Below are 24721 nucleotides of genomic sequence, written 5' to 3' on the forward strand. Positions count from 1 at the left end.
ACTCTAGAAGTAATCTAACTCTAGAATTCTTCTAGCCTAGAAGACTATATAGTGTCTTAATTATTTTAAAATACCTACAGATAAAGAATAAAGCATCAAATACACAAAATAAAATGGAAATACAACTGTCAGAGAGACTACAGTTTCAGAGATACCACTCTCCATTTACCTGAATTCTCCTATAATTAATAGGCAGTTAATTTTGTATCTATTTTAAAGGCATTGCAAGACTCAGTTTCAGACATTCTGATAGGAGGTAGGAACATCACAGAGACTATGTACCAATGAAGAATGCAGTACAATAATATTTTTCATATCTATCCAATGGACTGAGCTTTCAAATCTAACAAAGCAGTTCAATAAAGCATGTTAAATACCTAAATACTTCTAGTGTCGTAATTCAATATACCAGGCCAAAGAGCTTTCAGCACAAACAAGGACAGAAGCAGCAAAGGTGCTATGGGGATTTAAGATGCTTTATAATGAGAAAAGGGTACCATAAACTGGCCAAAGATATGCAGGAATAATTCCTTTGAAATCATTAAAGTGTGCCCCTTTTGCACTGAGATTTACTTTAATCCTAAATTTACAGCTACTTTGACACTTTAACAAGTAGATCATTAGTATGGTCACTCGGAAATGACACAATAGCTTGAATGATTTTTGCTTTGGTATGGGATGCCATTATTAGAACAGAATAGCTCTTACATATCCTTATTTAATTACAGCAAAACAGATTAAATAATCCATTTATGATTAATTAGAAAATTAAATATTGTGCTGTATTTATCATTAAAGTACCTCTGGCTGTCACATGAAAGTAATAGGGTAGTGCAATACAAATCAAGCATTTCTGACAACTTAATTAACAAATAATTTGTTAATACAAAACCTGACATTACAATATTTTCACCTCTCAAATACCACTAATTCATTATTTTAAAGGAAATTAATTTGTTCTGTATTTCAATTAATATTCTAGGCTAATTACTTGATAATGATTTTGTTACTGAAAGCTGAATCTTTTAAATCTCTGCTGAAATTTACAGGTAAGGCAGAAAAAGAACCATTTTACATAGACTGAAGGCTAAATTTTTTTCTCAGCACAGGGCTTTTTCATAGAAATCTTTATGACAGCTTTAGAGTTATGTTTACTATCTCCTATAAAGAAAATATCAGAAATTATTCTTTTAATAATACTTTCTTCTAGTTTTCCTAATATTTATTTAGGTTTCCCTACATAAACAACTTCATATCTTACCAGATCCAGAAATTCTGATAACATCTCCTACATAGGCCAATTTTGAAGTTTTAAAATTAATCACATAAGAAGTTGATAATTCCTTGTAACCTTGTGTTTTGCCATGATTTTGTGGTGGAACCACTCTGATTAATCATCTGCTTCTGTTCTCCAGTTCAGACCTCCTTCCTGGCTAAAAGCGAAATTTATAGCAATAGAAAAAAAAAATTAATAGTAATTTTGAATACTAGTTTCTGGGTTTTTTCAACATGTCAGATTTGACCAGCTGGGCTTTTTTCACACATATGGGGGGAAGACACAGAGCCACAGGAACTTCCAAGGTGTTGATCTCATTGAAAAGCAGAAGATGGATGCTGGGACTCTGCAGGGATTTTAAGATCAAAAGTGCATCACCTCTCTATTGATATGAAGATCCCATTTCTGTTCTGGGTCAGGTAAAATAAACCAAATTACTCCTTGTATATACTGTATTATTTTAATCAAGATTGTTGTCCCAGGCTCATCTTTCAAGATGTTTAAGCCTTCAGCTTTGCAGCATCTGTAATCAAATGGGCCTGTTACTTCAGTGCAGTGCTCACTTTGAGGGGGCCCAAGGGTCATGTTGCAATTGCCTTTCTCACATTTAGACTACTATATTTCAGTAAAATGAACTCCTCAGGCAGTGCAGAGCAAACAGTGTGTGACCTCCAAGGCTGCATTGGAAACTAAAGGTTTTTATGTTAGCACTTTTAAGACTTATACCACTGAATTCCCTTCTAGGCAATTCAAAGACAAGGACTGGTAATCTTATTACCTTTGGAAAGCCTTATTTAGTCAAACAAGAAAAGAACTTTATAGGGCCAGTTATTCTCAGAGTTTTAGCATATTTGACTATATTTATCTATAAAGAGATTTTTTTAAATGGATGTTGACATTATGTCTGTCTTTTACACTCCCAAGTTACTTAATGATAGTATTTCCATTTTCTCTATTATGTCTTTTTCTTAATATTTATACATGTTGTCTTTAATACAAGCTGAATAGAATGTGTCTGTCTGTAACACTATATATGTGAAAGCTAATACCGTAGAAAAAGCAAGACATTATGCTGTATTCCTGTATTTCAAATCATCTAATTAAAGGAGTTGCATTCACCTAACACTTCCTGACATAACTGATACATAAACAATGCTCAGTGTTTCATAATTTTTGCAACTGGCATTATATTGAACTCCTATAAGTTCAATAAAAGGCAACCAGTCCAGAGCTAGTGAAAATCAGAGAGGGGTACCCAGCACTCAAAATAATATGAATATTTTCTGTGTAATATTTTTTTAAAAGACAACTTTCATTCCTTAATCTTGGAATTACATGGGGGATTTCCACTGACACAAATAAAATTCCATGCTGAAGTCATAGGGAAGGCATCATCAGGGCTACCTATACCAAGTAATTAATGGCTTCTTTAATTATTATGCCAGATTTAACAAAATGTAAGTTGTTGCATCCCGGGTTGGGTTCAGTTACGGGTCCTGATAAATGTTAGCCGGTTCTATGTACCCCCATTTCCCCTCACAGTGGTTCGCTCCATGTTCTCTGCCATAGAAGGATCCCCATGTCAGTCTTGTGGCCACCCCCCTGTTCATTCCTGTTGCATCCCGGAGTTTGGGTTTAGATTAGGGTTTTTAATTTATGTTAAAATAAGTCAAGTTCTGTAATCCCGCGTTTCCCCCGCGTTGTTCCCCCCCGCGGTTTCTGCCCCCATGTTGCCTGCTGCCGGCTCTTACCCCTCTGCCGCTCCTGTAACCACCCTGCCGTCCGGCCCCGGGAAACCCCGTGCTGGCCACACGATCCCGCTCAGCCCGCGGCTCGGTGCCCGCCCCTGCGGGGTTCTCTGGTTGGTCGCGGTTGCTGGCGTCACCGCCACGGCAGCCACCCCTATTGGGCGGCAGGCCGTGGATCCTCTCGCCCCGCCCCTCTATAAAGCCCTATCCCGCCGGCAGTCAGACGCCATTTGCTCCCATGCGAGTGCCGGGAGCGGTCGCGTCTTTCCATCGAACCGCGCCACGTGACCAATAAACCGTTCCTGCCAAGCACGGAGTAAATGGACAAATTCCTTCCTCTTTGCCGGGTCCCTAGCGCACGGTAACAGCGGTTGGCCAGCCCACGCACCCGAGACATGGAGCCGTGTCCGGGAACCCGCGGCAGCAAACCCCGGCAGCACGTGGAAGCTACGCCACAGCCGGGCTCCCAAGAGCCGCGTGCAGCCGGGGAGAGCGAAAACCCACGCCGCAATTGGCGCCCGAACGTGGTGCCGAGGCCAGCGCTGAGCTGATTGCGTGGACGGAGGTTCACCGCGGAGCTCCAGGAACAGCGCCAGGAGCCGCCGCCGCCGGCCAGGGGCCGCGCTGCCGCCAAGGGGGGAGCGCCGCCGCCAAGCCAGAGCGGGCAGCGATCCGCGCCAGACCACAGCTCCGTGCCGGACGGAAACCGAGAGCAGGGGCTCTCCAAAGTCTCCGTCGCCCACGAGGGACCAGACAATGTGTCCCGCGTGGGACAGGAAGTGCAAACTTTCGCAGCCAGGAGGGCAGAAGAAAGAACACTTCCCGGGACTCCCGGACCCTGGTAGCAGCTTTTCTTTGCAGAGACTTCAGTCTGGTAAGTATTATTCGTGGAAACGTGTCCAGCTAATACGGGGAGGGCTGGCCGTGTTCCCGAGGTTGGGACGTGCAGCGCGCAGCACGAACGGCAGCCGCTGGAGTCGCCTGCGTTTTTTTGCTTTTTTTTTTCTCTTTTTTTACTGCCCCAGGGGTGAGGTGGTTTGGGTGGAAGAAGCATGGGGACCGTGCTATCTGCCCAACAAAAGGAATTTTATTCCCAAGTTAAAGAAATCCTTTCGGTGAAGGGCCCCTACCCAAAAAATTTAGTTAAGAAATTTGTCCGGTGGTTGTTCTTTGCTTTCCCCCGTCTGTCTACCGAGGACGCGCGCAAAACAGAATTTTGGGAGCAAGTGGGAAAAAGGCTAGCAGAGGGGATCGGTAGGGATCCCTCCATAGATGACTGCTTCCCTAAATTCCATTTGCTGATCACGGATGTAGTAAAATCAGACCCCGCGCGAAACTCGGTTGGGGAAAGGAAAGAACCATCCGGAAAATCTGTTACTCCCTCTGAATCTGTTTCCCCATCCCCTTCTCCTACCCCTTCTTTCCCTAACCTGGGTGGGCGAGGGGGGGCACCCCGTCAGTCTGAGACGCAGGGCAGCTCCACAAATGTGGACCGTGCGCCTGGCTCCCCCAAGCCACCCCGGCGTCCCCGCCTTAGCGATATCGGTCGATTCGCTGAGGCCACGACCCTAAACCCCTTTTCCAATCCCTTTTTCCCAGTTGAAAATCCCAGTTTCGGCGCTACCCCGCGCAGTTCTGTTTCTTTAAACCCCTTTCTTTGTTCCTCTGAGGAGGCCGAGGCCACGTGGTCGATCCCTTTGTCTTCCCAAGATGGAGGGCGGCCACATGGCAGGGTCTCTTCTTCCCACAACCCCTTTCTGTTCTTTGTTCCCGGTGTCCCCGCCTTTAACCCAACCCCCACCTGCCTCCCTGTGGGCGTGGGCGCCGCCCCCTCGGGAGTTCAGGTTGCTCCCTCACCCATTGTTCCCCCTCGAATGGGTGTTCCCTCCAGTCCTTTGCATGTCGTCCCTGCTGAGTCATCGACTCCGCCCTCCTCCACCGGGGAGAGCTCTGCCATCTCCACCCCGCTGCCTGAGGGAGGCAGCCCCCGTCCTATTGCCCGTACCCTGTCCCCATCTTCCCATGGGTCCCGGAGATCCGGGCGGGAGGGAAGAGGGGGGAGGGAGGAGCGGGAACCCCTATCCCCATCTTCCCATGGGCCCCGGAGAGCCGGGCGGGAGGGAAGAGGAGAGGGGGGGGGACGGGAACCCCTACCTCCAAGTTCCCATGGGCCCCAGACGTCTGGGCGGGAGGGAAAAGGAGAGGGGGGGGAATCGGAGCCCCTGCCTCTGCAGTCCCAGGGTTCCCGGAGACCCGGGAGGGAGGGAAGCAGGGGGATGTGGGTTTCTGAGCATTTTCCAGATTCCGTGGAATGGGTCGAGCCGACAGATGAGAGGCATGTAGAGGGATCAGAGGTTCAGGACAAGTTTGTCCTGGAAGCGGCATCCATGAACACTGCTGCCTTGGATGCCGTGCCTCCAAAGAACGCTGGTCCGAAGCAGCCTCCAGCAAGACGCCAGTGCTTCCACTGCAATCAAAGAGGACATTTTGTGGTTCAATGTCCGTTTCTGGGCAGGGCACCCCCAGGGACAGTGGGAGGGGGGAGAGGGGGGGAGGGAGATCCCATTCCCCCAAAAAACTGAAGAAACAACGCGCACCTGCCTCGCGTGAAGATAAAAGTAAGGCAGGCCACAGCACCTTAAGGAGAGCTGTGAGTTACCAAGTAACTGTGCAGGTGGTAGTTCAGAACATCAGGGTGCCTTTGAGCGTGGCAGATGACCCCACCAATCGGGGGGTTGCATCAAACCGCAGGCGACGCAAAAGAAAAAGGACCCTACAATCTCCTTAAAAAAAAAAAATGTTTTTCCCCAAAGCCCCAGTCTGTGTGTGTCCCAAATCCCCATGTTTGTAATAAAGTTGTCCCAGTTTCCCTATCCCTAAACACCCTGAGAAGAACCAGCCCCAGCACCATCTCCAGGCCCTCTCCACCTGCATAGCAGTCACCGCAGTTGCAGCAGCAGAAGAAGCTGGGAGAAGAGGCCACCGCTTGAGAGACTGAATCAACACCACTGCTTTCTTTTTATATTTTATTAAGCGGGGAGATGTTGCATCCCGGAGTTTGGGTTTAGATTAGGGTTTTTAATTTATGTTAAAATAAGTCAAGTTCTGTAATCCCGCGTTTCCCCCGCGTTGTTCCCCCCCGCGGTTTCTGCCCCCATGTTGCCTGCTGCCGGCTCTTACCCCTCTGCCGCTCCTGTAACCACCCTGCCGTCCGGCCCCGGGAAACCCCGTGCTGGCCACACGATCCCGCTCAGCCCGCGGCTCGGTGCCCGCCCCTGCGGGGTTCTCTGGTTGGTCGCGGTTGCTGGCGTCACCGCCACGGCAGCCACCCCTATTGGGCGGCAGGCCGTGGATCCTCTCGCCCCGCCCCTCTATAAAGCCCTATCCCGCCGGCAGTCAGACGCCATTTGCTCCCATGCGAGTGCCGGGAGCGGTCGCGTCTTTCCATCGAACCGCGCCACGTGACCAATAAACCGTTCCTGCCAAGCACGGAGTAAATGGACAAATTCCTTCCTCTTTGCCGGGTCCCTAGCGCACGGTAACAGCGGTTGGCCAGCCCACGCGCCCGAGACACGGAGCCGTGTCCGGGAACCCGCGGCAGCAAACCCCGGCAGCACGTGGAAGCTACGCCACAGCCGGGCTCCCAAGAGCCGCGTGCAGCCGGGGAGAGCAAAAACCTACGCCGCAATTCCCTGAGAGTTCCGTGTCAGTTACCCCATCCCTGCATTCCCATTCAACTCGGAACCCTGTATCCACCCTCGTTGTGTCCCCATTGGTTGCCATGGTCCACGTCACTCCCCTGCTGCCCGTCCCCATTGGGCGAGGGGGGCTTCCGCCCCCCTCTGCCCGCCCCCTATATAACTCCGTGGTTCCTTTGTCTTGGCACCATCTTGTCCATGTGGGCGCTAGGAGAGGACGCTGCTCTCCACTGCAGTGACCATGTGGCAATAAACCCTCTCCAGCAAACTGCAAGGCAAGGTGTGCCATTCCTTCGCCCCTTTGTCTCCTCCCAGCATCGGTTACAGAACTCAGCTAGCCCACGCAGAGGCTCAGCGCCAGAGCCTCCAAACCGTGGCCCCAGTCCGGCCAAGAGGCAGAGCCTAGCCGGGCTCCCTAGAGCTGCCCAGGACCAGGGGGAAGAACGCAACACTGCAGTAAGTATGCAATATTATTGATAAAGGACAGGTGGTTTCATTACAGTTATGTTTAGATCTGCATCTGAGCCTTCTCATATCTAGAAATATGAATGAAATATGAAATACTTTAAATACTGCTTATTCAATGATATCAAATAGTTTTACAGGTATCAGTATTATATTCTAAAAAGCAGCTAAAAGTTGTGGTATGCATTTGGAAAGATGAGAAAGTGATTTACCTGGAATAATGCAAAAAATAATTTCAAGAGCCAGGGACAAATGTTAGCAATCTCAGTTGTTAATCATCTACTCTACCCAGGCAAAAATACTTCCAACAGAAAAAAAAAAAGGCCATTACTACTTATAATAAGTCAAACAGTTACACTTTTATGATTAAATAAATCAGCTTACTGAATTAACCAATGGTCTTCAAGTTTATAGCTGAAAGGGTCTTGTTTGTTATCTGCATACAGTAGGTGAAGAGCTAATGGGTCACTTTCCAGACTAGAAAAGCAAATACCATTACCATTTTTGAAATCTATCCAAGAACCAAGTAGTTATAGACTAGTTGGTAGACTGTAATAGTTGGCCTGCTGCTGAACTGAACAGGCTACCTGGTCTAGACATTTAGGCGCAGATGACAGAATCCTAAATTATGCTCTGCTTGTATGTACATTGCATATTTCATACACTTAAACTGCCTATGTAGACTTCAGTGAGCAAAATGCTAGGACAATTCATATATTTTTTCAAGGAAATCAGTTGTTATAGCACTTTCTTTTTAAATTTAATTCTAAAATTACTTTATTCCATATCATTTTTGAAGGAGCAAAACTTAAATGCCGCAGCAATAAACTTCAGAAGTCAGGTTGTTTTTATTTTCAGTCTTTTATTTTATACTAGCATCCTGTAATCTCTACTAAATCCAATTCTTCCTTCTCTCAGCACAGAACATCTGTTCTTCAGGTGAAGATTTTCAGTGGAGTCAGGGAGACCTAACTACTAATCTGACCTCTCCAGCAGAGACAGAGGAGAAAGAGTAACTTGGGATGTCTTTCCTCACAGGGAATTTAATTTGTGCATTACATGGAATTATAACATTCTTGCAGTTAGTTTGATAATACCCAATATTTTATCAAATATTCAATATAAACTATAGCTGAGTAACAACTTCATAGTAGTTGTTCAGGGCATTTATTCATGACTGGCTATCCAAAATGATCTAATGAAAACAGAATTATCATATGAGGACATATGATAGACCTTATTTTCTATATGAAAAGGAGGAAAAGACGTTGCCCTCCAGGTACTCCACTGTACACTGTAACCACAGATGGAGTGCTTGGCAGCAGATAGATAAAAGAGTGGAGTTGCTAGCAGCAACACAAATTTGCTTGCTAGCAGTAGCACAAATTTAGGGATTCTAAATATGATCCTAACATGTTTTCTTCAAGCTAGAATTATGACCTAAAGTTAACTCAGCTTCATTATTTTAACTCAGATTTTCACGTCTGTCAAAACTCCAATTGCAAACTAAGTCTGGAAAGAAAAAAAAGAGGACTGAAAAGGAGAGAGGTAGAGGTGGTATCTCATACAGCTTTTACAGGTGAAGAATGAGATAATTCTCATTCACTTTATTTTTGCCAAGTAAATATTTCCCACAACAGGCTTAATAATTGCAAAGGGGATGGGTTTCCTGAGGATGTTGTGGAGTCTCCTTCCTTAGAGACACTAAAAAACTGTCAGGATTCCACAGAAACTAACTGTGGCCTCACTGAGTTAGGGAGAGGCCTTGATAAGTTGTTGAGGGGGCCTTGCTGTATTGGGTGAATTAGGAGGCTCGGATCAGATGCCCTCCAGAGATATGTACACAGCCCTGAGTTTAACGTCCATGAGGCCAAAGGGAAGAATGAGTAAACATGAAGCAAGTAAATGAATGTTAACCCTTCAAATAAAACAAAACGAGAACAAGCCAAATTGCAAACTCAATCAAAAACCAAACCATGCCAAGGCAATCTCTTTTCTTCCTTAAACAGCCTAATAGTCTCCTGAGCAAAGGAAAGCACTAATCACATGCATCAGGTTTGTCTAGGAAAGCTTTTGATAAAGTTGCACATAATATTACACAAACCTGCAGAAGCATGAGCCAGAAGAAAACAGTATTTGTTAATGCCAAAATGCCAATCGTTATTAATAGCACATTGTCAACACAGCTGCCTTGAGCACATACTTTTTTTAAAACTTTACTCCACCATTACTCAGATTTTGAGGGGGGAATTTGGGGAATACCCTATGTATGTTTATTAGATATAAACCAAAATGAAAGAAAGAATAAGCATGCTAGAGTACAGTATCTGAAAATAAATTTATAAATTTCAAGTCAAGGTCTGAAAGGTACTACTTAGTTATATGAGTCTATCACCCTTGTAAACTCAAAATTTCTTATAGGTAGAAGAGTTTCATATGTGTTTACACAGAGATATATTTATTTGTATATATCTGTGTGTATATAGATTCCCATATGTGTATATGTGGATAGAGGTATATGTATGTAAATACATATTTATATGCTGTATTTATTTGTGTACGTGTACTTAAACATCAGCCAAGGCAGGTGAAAAATAACATCATGGACAAGATCCCCCCAGGGAGGAACAGAAATTATTCCGTTCCATGGGATCTTCTGAACAGGAGTTAAATCAAGGCTTTAGGAAGTTTTGACAATCTGCAAGGTCCCTTAATAAAGTTATCAGCAATGTCTCATTGGAAAAGCTATGATAGATCTGGTAGGCATTTGACCTTTCTGCTGAAGAGATCATTACTATCAAGTAAGATTAAGAGTGGTTTCCTGTTCTAGTCTGACTTGAAGCTTAACCACACCAGGCAAGAACATATGCTGCAGGAATTGATTTACTGTTGGAAACAAAAACATACTGGAAACAGTAACATAGAACAAAATTGAATCCCCCAGCCCTCCACCTGAAAGAAAATAATAGAAAAAAAACACTTGCAAGCATGCCTGCAGCATTTTCATAACAATAAATTAACTAAATAAAAAGCATTTTTATACTTGGATTCCTTTCCTATGGACCAATACAATAAACAGGTCATGTTATCTTCCTTGAATCTTAGCATCTTGATGCTACCCAGGAGGGTTTTATATATATATATATATATATTTATATCTGTTATATACATGAAAATCAGTTTAAAAAAAAGAAAGGAAGATTACTTTTCAATATTCAAAATTACAAGTGAGTCCTAACTTTAGTATATGGACTAAATGGTTTGGCAATACCTGGTATGTTTACTGCACAGAAATTCACTCAGCCTTTCCAGTAGAAGAAGCTATGGCAGGAATGTAAAAGAAAACCTCAAATAAAATTGTCTTACTATGCTCAAGAGGGAATGTCAGTATGGCCTGGCTAACTTTGCTTAGTCACTGTAGAACATGCTGCTGGGAGGAATGCTCGCAATGGGGGCTGTTGATAGGTAAAAAAATGTAGGGAGGGATTAAGTATTTTCACAGAAGTATAGAAATATAGTGAATTAGCCAAACACTTAAGACAGCTGTTGCAAATGTCTGTCCTCTGGGAAGAAGTTTTCTCAACACTACCTAAAGTACAAGACTGTTACGAGATGAAAACAAGAGTGCTCGGAATTGCTTACCAGCTGGCAGTGCACCGTATTTATGAGTCCACATGAGGCACAACTGAAACAGATAATAAACCACCATGTTCAAGTACTGAAGAATTCCAGTCATTTGTATAATTCTTTCTGCAAAGTGAATGTGAAAATTACTTATTAATTGTATAATACATTACTTGTTCTATAGTTAATATCAGGTAATATCGGCAAGTTAAAGAGTTTCAGGAAGCAAGTATTGGTATGAAAGACATCTATAAATTATGATAGAATTCTAGCTGAAATAAATGGAAATGAAAGATCACATGTCAAAGCCTACTTCTTATTCCAGAAATTTACAACCTGAAAACCAGAAAGCATCAAATAACTAAATATTTCAAGTAATAAACATGAAAAAGTCCACTTGAGGACTATATTCAGAAACTTAACAATATAATCTATAAAAAATTTTGTGTTTCTTTTTGCACTTGTGTGGAAAAGCCAATGAAATGCATCAGATATGATCTGCTGATGCAACCCTGTAAATTTTAGGCAACTGAATTTCACCCACCTACTAAGGAAAAATCAGCAAAGGTTTTCTTGTCTACTTGCCACTGAACTCTTAATAAGTTAGCACAGGTAACACATGGTAATTTATGAATTACTTAGTTCAGCTATTGCCTACATTTGCAAGTTTAAGGACAGCCTGTGAACTTGTATGCAAAAGCAAATATTGAACTAAATTCTACCCTAATGATAAGTTTTTGTTTTTCTCTGTTCAAACAACTGCATTTTTCTATTCTTTCTGCTATTAATGGATACAAGACAGTAAAAGAAGTTTTAGTATCACCACTTATAACTAAATTCACACAAGAAAAAGAAAATATTATTGGCAACATACATCTAGGCAGTTTCTTGAATCAAAAGTAAATTTATTACAAAGCATTTTTCAAAGAGAAATAGAAAATAACATAACCTGAAGAAATAAAACATTTTACATAGATTACCAGCAGTAAATGGCAGAGAGGAAGCTGGATTCCCAAAAATGTGGGTAACCCTGCCAAGAGGAGCAGCTCTTAGCAGCTGTATCAGGTTTATACATTGCAACTACTTCTGAAGTACTAAGGACACAAGATCTCTGTTTCTTTTCTTAAGAGGTGTAGCATGTCAAGGCACTGAGAGAAGCTACACATCCCTGTATGGGAACTGTAATATGCTGCTGTACCAGCAAAGCTTTCTGACAGGTATGATACTAAATGTACATTATATGTACATTCTATTCTGGAATATTTTAAGTATCTCTCTAAAATCAAATTATTAATTTATTTTAATGCAGAATAACTGCAGATGATTTATCATGAAATATTCTGTATGCAATGTCTGTGCAAGGCAGCTGTATCAATGTTGTTGAAGCAGAGCCTATTTGTATAAATAAGTGAATATGCCATATAGATAGAACTTAGTAACTGATAAAAGAGGTCACTAGGTACATCACTACAGATCACTACAGATCACAAACCACCTCATCCAAATTCTGAAGGGCTGCCCTGGTGTGCATCAGGCCCAGCATCACCAGCCAGGCAAGGGATGGGATTGTCCTGCTTTGCTCTGCACTGGGGCTGCCTCACTGGGAGTGCTGGGGGCAGTTTTGGTGCCACAATATTTAAAAAAAAAATTAAGTTATAGGGTAGTATTCAAAGGAGGGCCATGAAAAAGGTGAAGGACCTTGAAGGGATGCCATATGAGGAGTGGATGAGGTCACTTGTTCTGCTCAGGCTGGGCAAGAGAAAACTGAGGGGAGACTCCATTGCACTTGTGAGGGGAAGAGGAGGAGCAGGCACTGATCTCTTCTCTGTGGTGGCCAGTGATAGGATCTGACGGATTAGCCTGAACTTGTGTGGGAGGAGGTTTAGGTTGGATATGAGAAAATGGTTTTGTACCCAGAAAAAAACCACTGGGGACTGGAAAAGGCTCTCATAGGGAAATGATCACAGCGCAGTCTAACAGAGTTCAAGGCACACACTGTGATTCTTGGGGATGGTCCTGTGCAAGGTTGAGAGGTGACCTCTATGATCCTTGAGGGTCCTTCCAAGGCACATATTCTGTAATTCTCTGATTCTGTAATTGTTTCAAGGCCCTTTTGTCTGCTGACCTATTGCAGTAGTCTACCATGGCTGTATTTAGATGGTATGTTATGATTAAATCATTCTCTCTTTCCAACTGGTGAGTCAGATTCCTTTTTTTATTCTTTCTTACTGCTTAACTCTCTAGTTTTTCCTCCCCTCTAAAATCAGAGGGAGTACAGAGCACAAAATAGGTTACTGGATCTATTTTACAGTATAAGTTGCTTTCCATTTCTGTCATAATTATATCCTATCAGTCATGCTTTCCCTTCCCATTTTGTGATATTTTGGGTTGCCTATTATGGAGAAGAGCAGTGAATATGCATTAAATACAAAAGATAAGACCTGATATATCATTCATACCTGGTATGTTTTACTTCTTGTTAGTATTTACATAAATGTGGTCAGCTGCTGAAAGGCCCTTAAGTATAATTTGAATGCATTAATTGTAACCTCTTAAAACTGAGGTCTGGGGGATATGCTTTTTTTCCTTCTACTGATCAGTTGACTGTATACATCAGTAATTTCAACACAACCATGCTGTTCTTGGTGATTTTCTAGTATGGATCAAAAGTTCTTACTTAATTAGGGTCACTTACTCAAGAAAAGGTACCTTGCTACGTTGTTGATATCACAAAATTTTCATTAGCAGGCACCCGCCTCAGATATTTTTAAGAAAATTTTCTTTAAAATGGCATTGCTAGAGACTGCCTGTGTCATGACCCAAAATTATCCTATTACAGAAAAGTCCTCCTGTTATAAAAATTGTGTGTGTTACAACAATCAGAGTTCTTATACTGCTTGAAATTATTTATATTAAATACCAAAAGGAATTGCAAAGACATGATTGCATGGGCTGTGTTTCTTTCACTCACTTTAATGACTGTAATAATAGAAGCTAAAAAAAAAAAAAAAGGATAAAGCTGAAATGTACTGGAATTGGAGTGAATATGAAACAAAAAATACAACCTTTGATGTGAACACTGTCAAAACCTTTCTATGTTTTACAGATGCAGAAGAAACGGCAGTGAAATGAGTGAAACTGAAGTACTAGGCTAATACTCCATCCCCTGCCAAAAAACCCAAACCAAACCAGAAAAAAACCAAAACAACAAACCCCCCCCCCCAAAAAAAAAACACAGAACCCACCCCACAACCTGTTAGTCTCATCTGACTATTACTCTGCACATGAAATAGTCTTTGAAATGTCTTAAAGATGTCAACTAAATACCTAATCAATAAAGATGGAAGAACCTTGCCATGAACTTGCAGAGGCATTGACTGTGTGGTCTGTACTCTGAAATATTTTCTCTATGTATTAGTAACTTGCATGATTTATATACCAGTTCTAGAAGTCTTAAACACTGCTACCACCTGCTGGTTAGTTTACATTTGCATCTACTAGCTCATCAGCAAAGAAAGGAAAAAAGGAGGAGAAGCATATTCTGAAATGCTTTTCAAAAATAATTTTGCTTTGCTATTCCATCAACATTATCTAATTAATCTCTTTCTGTTGTCATAGATGAAAAATTTTAGTGTCTAAGTTGAAAAATCTTGTTATTTTCAGAAGGAGTCACTTATAGTAACAGTGGTCTCTTATATTGCTTTCCTCCATTTTCATTTTTATTTCCTATAATACACCTTGTAACTAGGTCACTGTTGTCTGCTGTGTAGTCTTCCATGTTAGAAAAGACAAATATGTCAGTATGCCATACTACTCTTTTACCAGCTTAGACAGTGTTGAATTCATTGTTATGGTGTTTGTAGATCAGAAAAGAAAAATAAATTACGTATCTTGAAAAAATTGAAATAATTGTCAGCAGCATTTCCTTTGTATTAAAAAGACAGACACACAGTAGTTATCATGACAACTGAACTTTGCAGTTCAGGGTTATGCCAGAAAAAGTTCTTATCCCTTAATGTTAATTAAAGTTAATGGTGGCAATATAATCCTCTATTTAAAAGCTTACTGCATCTGCCTTAGCAATTAGCAATTCATACAGAAAACACTACAATCACTGAAAAGTACACTTTTTTCAGTCGAGAAATCTCTCCTAAAATGATTTCTAATAAAGTTGTGTATCAAAAAGTTCAGTTAAATATCCAAAAAAAGAGGAATAGAAGTCCCTCTTTAACTATCTGCTTGCAAAAAACCCAGCCAGTAGCATCCAGCAGTGAAATTCACAGGCAAAAGGACAATGAGGAGTCTAAGACAAGATACTTTGATCAGGATCTATGCTTCTTCACATTTCCTTTATTTTCAAAGCTATGATTATGGTCCAACCCATATTAGAATACCCCTAGATTTCAGGTACTCTTTGCTGACTCCAGCTATTTTTAAATGAGGTATTTGGTCAAAAACTGTGAAAATTATGACCAGGGATGGTGATGCATATTTGTCAAGTTTATCACTGAAGAGCTGTATTGCTGCATATAATAATTTCTTGGTAACATTAAATTCTTCTGTAACTTTTTCCAGAATTCTCTAAAAATTTCAATAATTTGGTATTTTCCTCAGGTTCGCATGAGATGTTAGGCTAGTTCTAAAGTAGAGTTAATGTTTTTTTTAGTTTTATTCCCTATGTTTTATAATGTTAGTGTTCAGCACAAAATACAAGAAAGTCTCTGTGCAAGATTCTAAATTGTCTAATGCTTATGTATGATACAAGTGAAAATTCACTAATTAATACTAGCCAAGTCTTGTTGTGGTATAACCAAGAACAGAATCCAAGCCTTCAGTTTTAGATCAAAGTGGGAAATTTTGCCATTATATCGCGGCCTGAAGTCTTGGGGGTCTGTCTGGCCCCCGGGCAGCAGCCGCTGTAGGTATCCCAGATAGCACTGTGCTGATGAGGTGCAGCCTGTTTGGGCCCTCTGGCTAGCTCCGAGCCACAGGCAACTTTAGCAAGCACTTGAGGAGTGATTTCAGCTCTCAGTGATTTTAGGTCTGTGCCCACAAAGTGCCTCGGCAGACACAGGGATGGAGAGAGGTGAAGGCTGTGTGGAGTTCTGCAGAGATGTCTTTATTGGCAGCTTCTGCAAAGGGTTCCAGTGACAGCTCTTCCGTCTGAACTGGGCAATGGTATGGGTTTATATAGGCTATTGAGGGATCAGGATTTGTCCTATGGCTGAGGTCGAGGAGCATACGACCTATAGCCTTACAGAGAGATAACAGGGGTCTGATGTGCGGAAGAGGGGCAGCTCTGTTCCACTCATCATGACTCTGCATTTCTTATCTTAGGCTAGTGACCGCCATGGAGGCCTTGCAGGGCCTCTGACTGCTACAATTATATTCTTTCTTAATTTATCACTCTGTCAAAAAAGCCCAGACCTGAGCTACAGAAAAAGGTGCATTTAAACCTTACATTTCCAAAACATTTAAGTGCCTATTTTATTTTACCCCTTTAAATATTAGTTTTGGTGAGAAGAGAAGCAATCAGGTGACCAAAAAGAAAAGACAAAAAATATAATTTTTGCTGTCATCCTGCCAGCTGGGTTGAAAGCAAGATATGCTAGCAACATCATAAAAATATCTCACTGCATTTTTAATATTTCTAGACCATTTTGTGTCAGATAGCTCTGACCAATCATCCCTTTTTTAATGCTTATGTTAACAAAACATGTATATTGGTTGTATTAGTCAGTTTTATGCCATGCTGTTTGGATAGCTTCTGAAATTGAATACATTTATCCTACATTTCCTGACATCAGCAAATGTTTATAGTGATGAAGAAACAGAAGTGCCTTTAGCCATTGAATATTCCTGGCTAATCAGTCTGTAGAGTAGTTGAATTAAAATGGACTACCAAATAGAGAGAAGAAAAGAGAAATAACAAGGTGTAATGTCTAAAATGAGGTGTAAGTTCTGCTACAAAACACGTTAAAGAGACAGTTACCTGCATTGGCTTATTTCTGCTCTTGTTTATGTCAGAGGGGCGAAGAGAGGCCACACCTAGGCACTTTCAAAGATTCTATCCTAATGGGTTCATAAACACTTATAACATGGTGACCAGGCCTTTTCTTTCCTCTTTCATCAATGCTAGTTCCAGAGTAACAGTAGTGTATGCAGTTACCATGTTAAAAATATTTTTGTTATGATTTGATGATATGTGGCAGTGCTGAACCTAAAACTGAAAGTTTCCTTTCTTACATCCACACACGTATGTCCTACTGTGGGATCTAGCAATATGTGGTTTACATGGGAACACCAATCACTCTGTCATTTTGTGTTGCTGGACAGAACAAGCTCCAAGAAGCAAACCCTTAAAAATTTGGAAACGTTGTTCCACTGCATCAGTTGTTCCACATCTGGCTCTTTCCAAATATTTCCTGAGGTTGCTACTATGCATACTAACTAACCAGCTTCTCAGCTGAGCCTGTTCAGGGTGGTTTTCATATTCTATAGCTGGAAAAGAACTCAAGCCCCAGCACTTTAACAAGAGTTGGATTGTTTAGACTTGTGTATCAAAGTGAATTTAGAAATAAACTCAGCATATAAATGGTTCTATTTTATTTCTAACAACATCTCAACATCTGATTTATTTCTTCAAATAAATTTATTTTGGCACAATTTGCACATATCTGAAAACCACCATGTAATTTGGCACAAGGCTACACATTTGGCAGCCTCTGCTTAAGAAAGGTCCAGAACAAGAACTGTGTCACAAGCCAGCACTGAGGCGCATTAGGCGGATTGCATGGGGAGGATTTCAGAGTGGTTGCTTGCACCACGTCAAATCAAAGCCATTGCTATTGTTTTCTTGTTTTCAGGAGCATTGAAGCCATGTGGAAAAAATATGTGTGTCTGTCCAAGCCTTTCTCACTCCATTCAGAGTGCCCCTCCCTACCTCAAGTTCACTTAAGACCTAGAATTTTTAATTTCCCAGAAGATGTTTTCAGAGTTGTAACCTTCAGCATATAGGCCTGTGCGGTGTTCTCTCTTTCTCCTCAGTCCGGGGCAGCTCCGATGCCCTCCGGCGCTGCCTCCCCCTGGACTTCCGGGTTTGCCACTTCTCTCTCACGTGCCACTGGCACCAGCACGCGAGTCGGGGTCTGCTGGGTTCTGTCACCCACACTACAGTCCAAGGTAAAGAGTGGAGGAATGTCCAGATCATCCACAAGGAAGGCAGGAAGGCTTTATTGTCGCTGAGAGCTGCAGTGGGGGGGCAGCGACCCGCGCTTCCCACTCTACGTGGGGGAAATGGCGCCAGGACCTGGGAGGGAGCGGGATGATATAGGGGATGTGATAGGGAGGGCAGACGCCGCCCCCCAATCTGTGCGGGTGACGCGATGATGACGTAGAACATACCCCGCAGGGGCGGACACCGAGCCTTGGGCTGAGTGGGATCGTGGGGATGGGGCGGTGGACATGGGGTTTCCCGGGGCTGGATGGGGGAGTGGTTACAGGAGTGGCAGAGGGTATAGCCGGCAGCACGGGGCCAGAAACTGCGGGGAGGGGGGGAACAACATGGGGGAAGTGCAGGGGTACACAGGACTCGGCTAGCTAACACAGATAAGAGCCCCTAAAACCCAATCCCAGGATGCAACAGGCTTGTAAAAGTATTTTTATTTACAAGTAGTCAATACAATCTTTTCAGACATTCAGGCATTTGACATTTTGTTTGGGCATCCATCACATACTCTGCATACACTGAATAAAGTCCTATCTCACAGTCCTTTTGGAAGTTATGTCCAGCAAAGTTTGCATGACGTAAAATAAATTCCATTTTAATTCTGGAAAAAATAATCTCTTCTGTGTATTTATTACCTTAGTGTACAGAAGGGAAAAGTAAAAAAAAAAAAAAACAAAGAAACCCCTCCAAAATACAAACAACCAAACAAAAGAACAACTAAAACCTAAAAACAACAACCTCACAAGCATTTAAATTCTATAGATGATTAAAAGTTCTAGAATTACAATGAATTAACTTCATATTCCAATTTGAGGAAGGAGTAATGTTGTGACCCAACCGGTTGGCTCTAACCCACTTATTCCCAAGGAAAGCACAAAAAGAAGTTGATAGAAGTGACACAACCTCAAGACCAGTGCCAGAAAGCAGCACCACAATTGTAGCAAGAGGATTTTTATTCCACAGATTGTACTCCAAATGATGAATGGAGTTTGCTGAAGTTTGGTTCTCAATAAAATGCTGCTCAACTGCTTTACAATAATTAGGGGAGGGGAGGAAAGGATAATATTTCATATTAGTTTGTTAGTATTCTTTAATTCTTCTTAGGCTCATTGTAATTTGATTATACTTTTTAATGAGACCCCTGAATCTTCACACTGATACTGTGGTCAATGGCAACATTACAGAAATTCTGCACACCTTTTAAAAGAGATGGGATTTTGAAAAGACTCAGCGAAGGGTATGGAAATAAAGCCTTCTCTCTGTAGTTCAGTGGAGATTCTGGACGCTGCTGAGGATTTGAGATAAGGAGGGGAGGTGGCCCTCCAAGCACCTGAACATATAACTTGAACATTCCTCTCAAGTGGTATAGTAAGCGGTTTGATTTCAACCATGTGACATTTTCATTTCCAGTTCTGTTTCTAGGACACATCTTTGAAAGAGAAGAATTCCCCTGAAGGCCAATTGGATCAACTTGAAAGTGCAGTGTTCACCTGGAAAATTTGCATGAAAATTACCACATTATCTACATTATATATTCTCCACTAATATTGTCTGCTATTATTCCAGAGGAGAGACCACAACTAGACCACACTAAGCCATGTGGAATTAGGGATCTGTATCTCTCCTGACCCTTTGTAAATTCTATTTCTCTTAGAAGATGTTATGCACAGAGGTATACATCTGTCAATATATTTCTGCATTTCCTCCAGAAAATAAATCTTGACAATCATAAACCTCTAAGGAGGGAGTGATACTCGGTGAGAAAGATGAAAGGCGACATGGAGGCCTATTTCTGCACCATCTGCTTATTCTTGAGAAGGTACTTGATATTTCATGGACTTTCTCACAAGGTGGAATTTCTATTCCATTGTCTGCGTAGCCTTTATAGGAAAGAATTTTTTACCTTTCTCAATAAATCAGTGTAAAGAGAAAATATGAGCTTCTTAAATGCTCCTAGAGAAGCTGGTTGCCTTTGAAAATTAGTGAGTGGTTCTTTATCAGTGCAGGGAATAGGAAAGCAGCTTATATTAATCCAACTCAATAAGTTCAGGGGAACTTTTTTTTTTTAAGATAAAGCAGTCTCTAAAGTAAAAGCACAATAAATAAAAATTACAATTCCTACACATGCCACCTTTACAAAACTGTTTTGAAAGATTTCTCATGTTTATCTGGTCAAAACAAGATTGTTTAATAAAGTATGTTAATTTTTTAATCACTTACGCTCTCAAATAGCAAATAATATCTCATCCTGTTTTTTATAACTCTAATCCTACCAGCTGCTTTCAAAAGAGGGTTTTTTTCCTTAAACCATTTAATTCTTGAATCTTTTAATCAGATCTAAAAGCTTTTCGTCCCTACTTCTGGACTTCCCTCCAAAGAGATATGTTTAAAACTTTGTTCATTTTATTCCTGTCATTACTCCACCACTACCTTCAATGATGTGGGTTTGTTTTTTAATTATTTGATATTGGACATATCCTCCATCTTCTGGAAGACCACAGAGATGTTTTTTCAATCAAATACTTACATCTGAACCTGTCACTGAAGCAGGACATGTTGTGTAAGTTGCTTCATACGGCACATTATTTCAAAAAGCCATCTTCCAAATAATATTTTCATCTCGGGAACAGACATATTTGGGGGTGTGGTTTAGTTGGTATTTTCTAAATACATATGAAATACAAATTCATATTTCATGATCTATGCCTTTCTCCAAGTTTTAAAAACCATTTTAGCTGTGTGTTTTCCATAGTAAGAAGAGCAAATCAATAAGGGTGTACAAAAAATGTGCTTTTTCATGGGATCTTTCTATAGTAAAGAAGGCTGCTTTTAAGGAAAAATTATATAATACTATAGTAAATTCATACAAAAAAGCAAGTAGCATGAAATATTTTATAATTCTACAATTTTAAGCTGAAAAGTAGCAGAACTCAAAATAATCTTCTGAAATACCCCTAAGACCTTCCACTCCTTTAACTGTATTCATTAGAGGACGCTTGAAACCTCCCTGAAATGTCACATTCTTATTTCAGTGTAAATATAGCCTGTTACTGAATACTAAAGAATAACCACCTGCTTGATATATTTCTCCTGAGACAAATATCTGACCTTTATTGGAATAGTATGCATCAAGTTTTCTAGAAATTGTTAAAATAACAAAGTCATGGGAATTTTGTGAAGCTTGTGCCAAGTAGTCCTTAATAATTACCACTAGAAAACTATTAACAATACAAAGCAGCAACAATTGATGCCTAAATATTTCTGTGTTCAGTTACCTCACATTAGCAAAAACTCACTTCTAATTTAGAGATTCCATTCTTTATCCATGGAAGACCATGTTATCTGTACCTGTCCCTCACAACGCTGCCTTCTTGTCACATGTGCCTTTGGCTTAAGCAGATCACCAGAACTCTCTTGCTGAAAACATTCGGATGTTTGACTGATACTGTGTCAAGAAGTTATCCCAGATAAAGGGCAAGACAAAGCTCTTAATGTAGAGCGATATTTCTGAGTGAAAGAAACTTCTCGGCAAAAAGACACGCAAATGCAAGACTCAAGAGTACTCATTGTCCCCATATAAAACAGGGGAATAACTTAAGCCTCCTTAATTTTTTTTTCCCAGCGAGATTTGCAGCCAAAATTATACCTCAAATCACCTTTTAACCACAGCTGTTAGATGAAGGCTTAGAATATTCACTTTCAGAGACAACATACCCCAGGCTCCTTCTCACATAATTTCCCTTTCTCTGATACAAAATCCTTCTTGGGTTCCTATCTATCTCATCCATGTCACCATGAAAGTAAGGATAAAGTTTTAGCTCATTTTTTCTAGACAAAATTAAAGGAGGGATTGTTATTGCAATGTGGATGGCCTGATCCTTGTCAGTGATTACAAAGGAAAAAGGTGCTCTGGGACCTGATGTCCAAAACTCAGATCTGTGGCAGACAGGTGGCTGCTAGTACAGTCAGGCCTCTCATTCAGCAGAGACCAGATACACAAATGTACACTATACAACAATGAATGTGTTATGCCTTAAAGGATCTGTCCTGATTTTTTTCCACATACCTTTATTGTTCTCTGAAGAAAGCAAGCATAGTTGCCATCAGTGTACCAATTCAGTCACTATCCAAATGGAAAAGCTTTCCTTTAGACACCTTTCACACACATTCTTAAAACAGAGAGGAAGTAAACACCAGGACAGTTTCATACTGCTCACTTGTTTATATATGTAGCTTTTTCTTTAGAAAATATCTCCATAGGGTACTCAAGTAAATATTTAAATTGTTTTGTGGCCTCTGAAAAGCATAAAGCAGTTAAGGTGCTCCACATTTCTCCAGCCTGTGTTTACTGACAGCATCTTGGCAATGAATATGCTGTTTTCCATTGATATTTCTTTGCTAGGTCATAAGTTAAAAGCTTCTTGGTTATATTTCCTTTTAACAAATTTTCCAGAGAGAATCTCATAAATTTTCTGGTGAAGGCCATGCATGGTGGTAACAAAAACTAGATTTTTTTCTAGATTTTTAATTTCCAGTTTATCTTTCAGTCAGAAAACCAGTATATTTTTACTAAAAAAACCCAAAATCAAAAATGCAGAAAACCAAATCAGCTCAAGATAACAGACAGAGCTCATAAGTAACTTAAAAGTAAAATTTTCTCCAAAAGTTAATAACAACTTATTTCTTTGAACTACTATGTACTATCAGATTCTACATCGTTTCCCAAGAAAAGTGTAAAAATAAACTAACATTAGGGATGAATTTAAGTACTTGGCTTATCCATGTGAAGTTCACTGTTTTCAGAAATCATCTTATTACATCAAACACACTCACATGTTTATCACTGTATCTCACATCAGAGCTATGAATCTGGCCCTCATGGCAGGTTCAGCTATAAAGATGCCAAAATTAAGGCCCCAAATGAAAACACCTACAAATCACACTAGTTCATATGTAAATATGGATGTTTTGTAACCTTGGGCTGGTTATACCTCCAAGGGTTAAATATATCCTGTAAAAGCATTGCCCTCTGAATAGAAGTTTACTCATGAAGCATTGCCCAATTGTACTTTGCTCCATCTCTTCACCTTTTCAGCATTTAATGCCTTCCAAAGTACTGCATGTGCCTGTTTCTAGAGTATCCTTCTCACGTGATTAACTTACGAGTGCACTTCAAAGATTATCCTGAGACCCACATACCTTCAAGGCCCTTGTGGCTTTTATCAACAGAATATGGTTTGCCTTTGAATATCACAATCCAGCTGTGGTTTATTATGCAGCTCTGAGCACATTGTTTTTAATTTCTGGAAGTGTGTGAAAAATAGTTAATTGTCCATTACATATATAGATTTCATATATTACAGCAACAATTGGTTGATGTAACTATTACGGCTTGGTGGTCTCCAGGGGTCCGTCTGGCCCCCGGAGCAGCAACCACCGTAGGTGTCCTGGATAGCACTGTGCTGATGAGGTGCAGCCTGTCAGGCTCCTCTGGCTAGCTCCGAGCCGCTGGCTACCTTGCGAGCACTTGAGGAGTGATTTCAGCTCTTAGTGATTTCAGCTCTGTGCTCGCAAAGTGCCTCAGCAGATGCAGGGAAGGAGAGAGGTGAAGGCTGTGTGGAGTTCTGCAGAGATGTCTTTATTGGCAGCTTCTGCAAAGGGTTCCAGTGACAGCTCTTTCGTCTGAACTGGGCAATGGTATGGGTTTATATAGGCTATTGAGGGATCAGGATTTGTCCTATGGCTGAGGTCAAGGAGCATACGACCTATAGCCTTACAGAGAGATACAGGGGTCTGATGTGCAGAAGAGGGGCAGCTCTGTTCCACTCATCATGACTCTGCATTTCTTATCTTAGGCTAGTGACTGCCATGGAGGCCTTGCCAGGCCTCTGACTGCTACAACTCCACTTTCTGTATTTAGTAAAAATGCATGTCCTATAGTTCTTTTGAAACTGTGGACAAGGTGTGAGAACATAGTTAACACAATGACAATTACAATGAAAATCCACAAAATTCCCTTAACCAAAGATGCAACCCATCCCGTTAATCCCCATTGACCGAAAATGTCATTAACCCAGTCTGGGTTGTTTTCTACTTTTAAGTCCTTCAAGTTCCTTCAGTTTCTGGATGTTTGCGTGGATGGATTCCGAGTGTGAAGAGAGGTTGAAACAACACATCCCTTCAAAGTCTTCACAGCCATGTCCGTGGGCTAGCAATAGGAAGTCGATCGCTGCTCGATTTTGAAGTGATGCATGTCTCGTGGTTTCTTCTTCCTTTAAAAGATCGCTTAGGGCGGCAGAGGTAGCATTGGCTTGTTTGCTGAGCCAGCACCCTAAGTGATTTATTTCCCCAAGAGCTTTAGCTGCAGCTACCCAGGGTAGGAATAGGGAGACTGCAATCCTTTTTGTTTTATTCCAATCGTATAATTTTGGATTGCAATTTTCATCAAATTCTGTGTAGGATCTTTTGTGGCGTTTTAATTGCTTTCTTTTTTCCAATTATGTAACAAGGTAATATTTGGAGTGAGGGTGGAAAGTTTTCCAAGGCTACAGGGACCTCCCTGAAGGCAGGAGGGAATCCCAGCCCATACTCTGTCACCACAGATGAGAAACATTCCCTTGGGTAATACTTTGGGGTGGAGAGAGGATACAGAGATCACCTGAGCAGTGTAATTGCACCAACC

The sequence above is a fragment of the Vidua macroura genome, chromosome Z, assembly GCF_024509145.1.
Source record: "Vidua macroura isolate BioBank_ID:100142 chromosome Z, ASM2450914v1, whole genome shotgun sequence".
Classification (NCBI taxonomy): domain Eukaryota; kingdom Metazoa; phylum Chordata; class Aves; order Passeriformes; family Viduidae; genus Vidua; species Vidua macroura.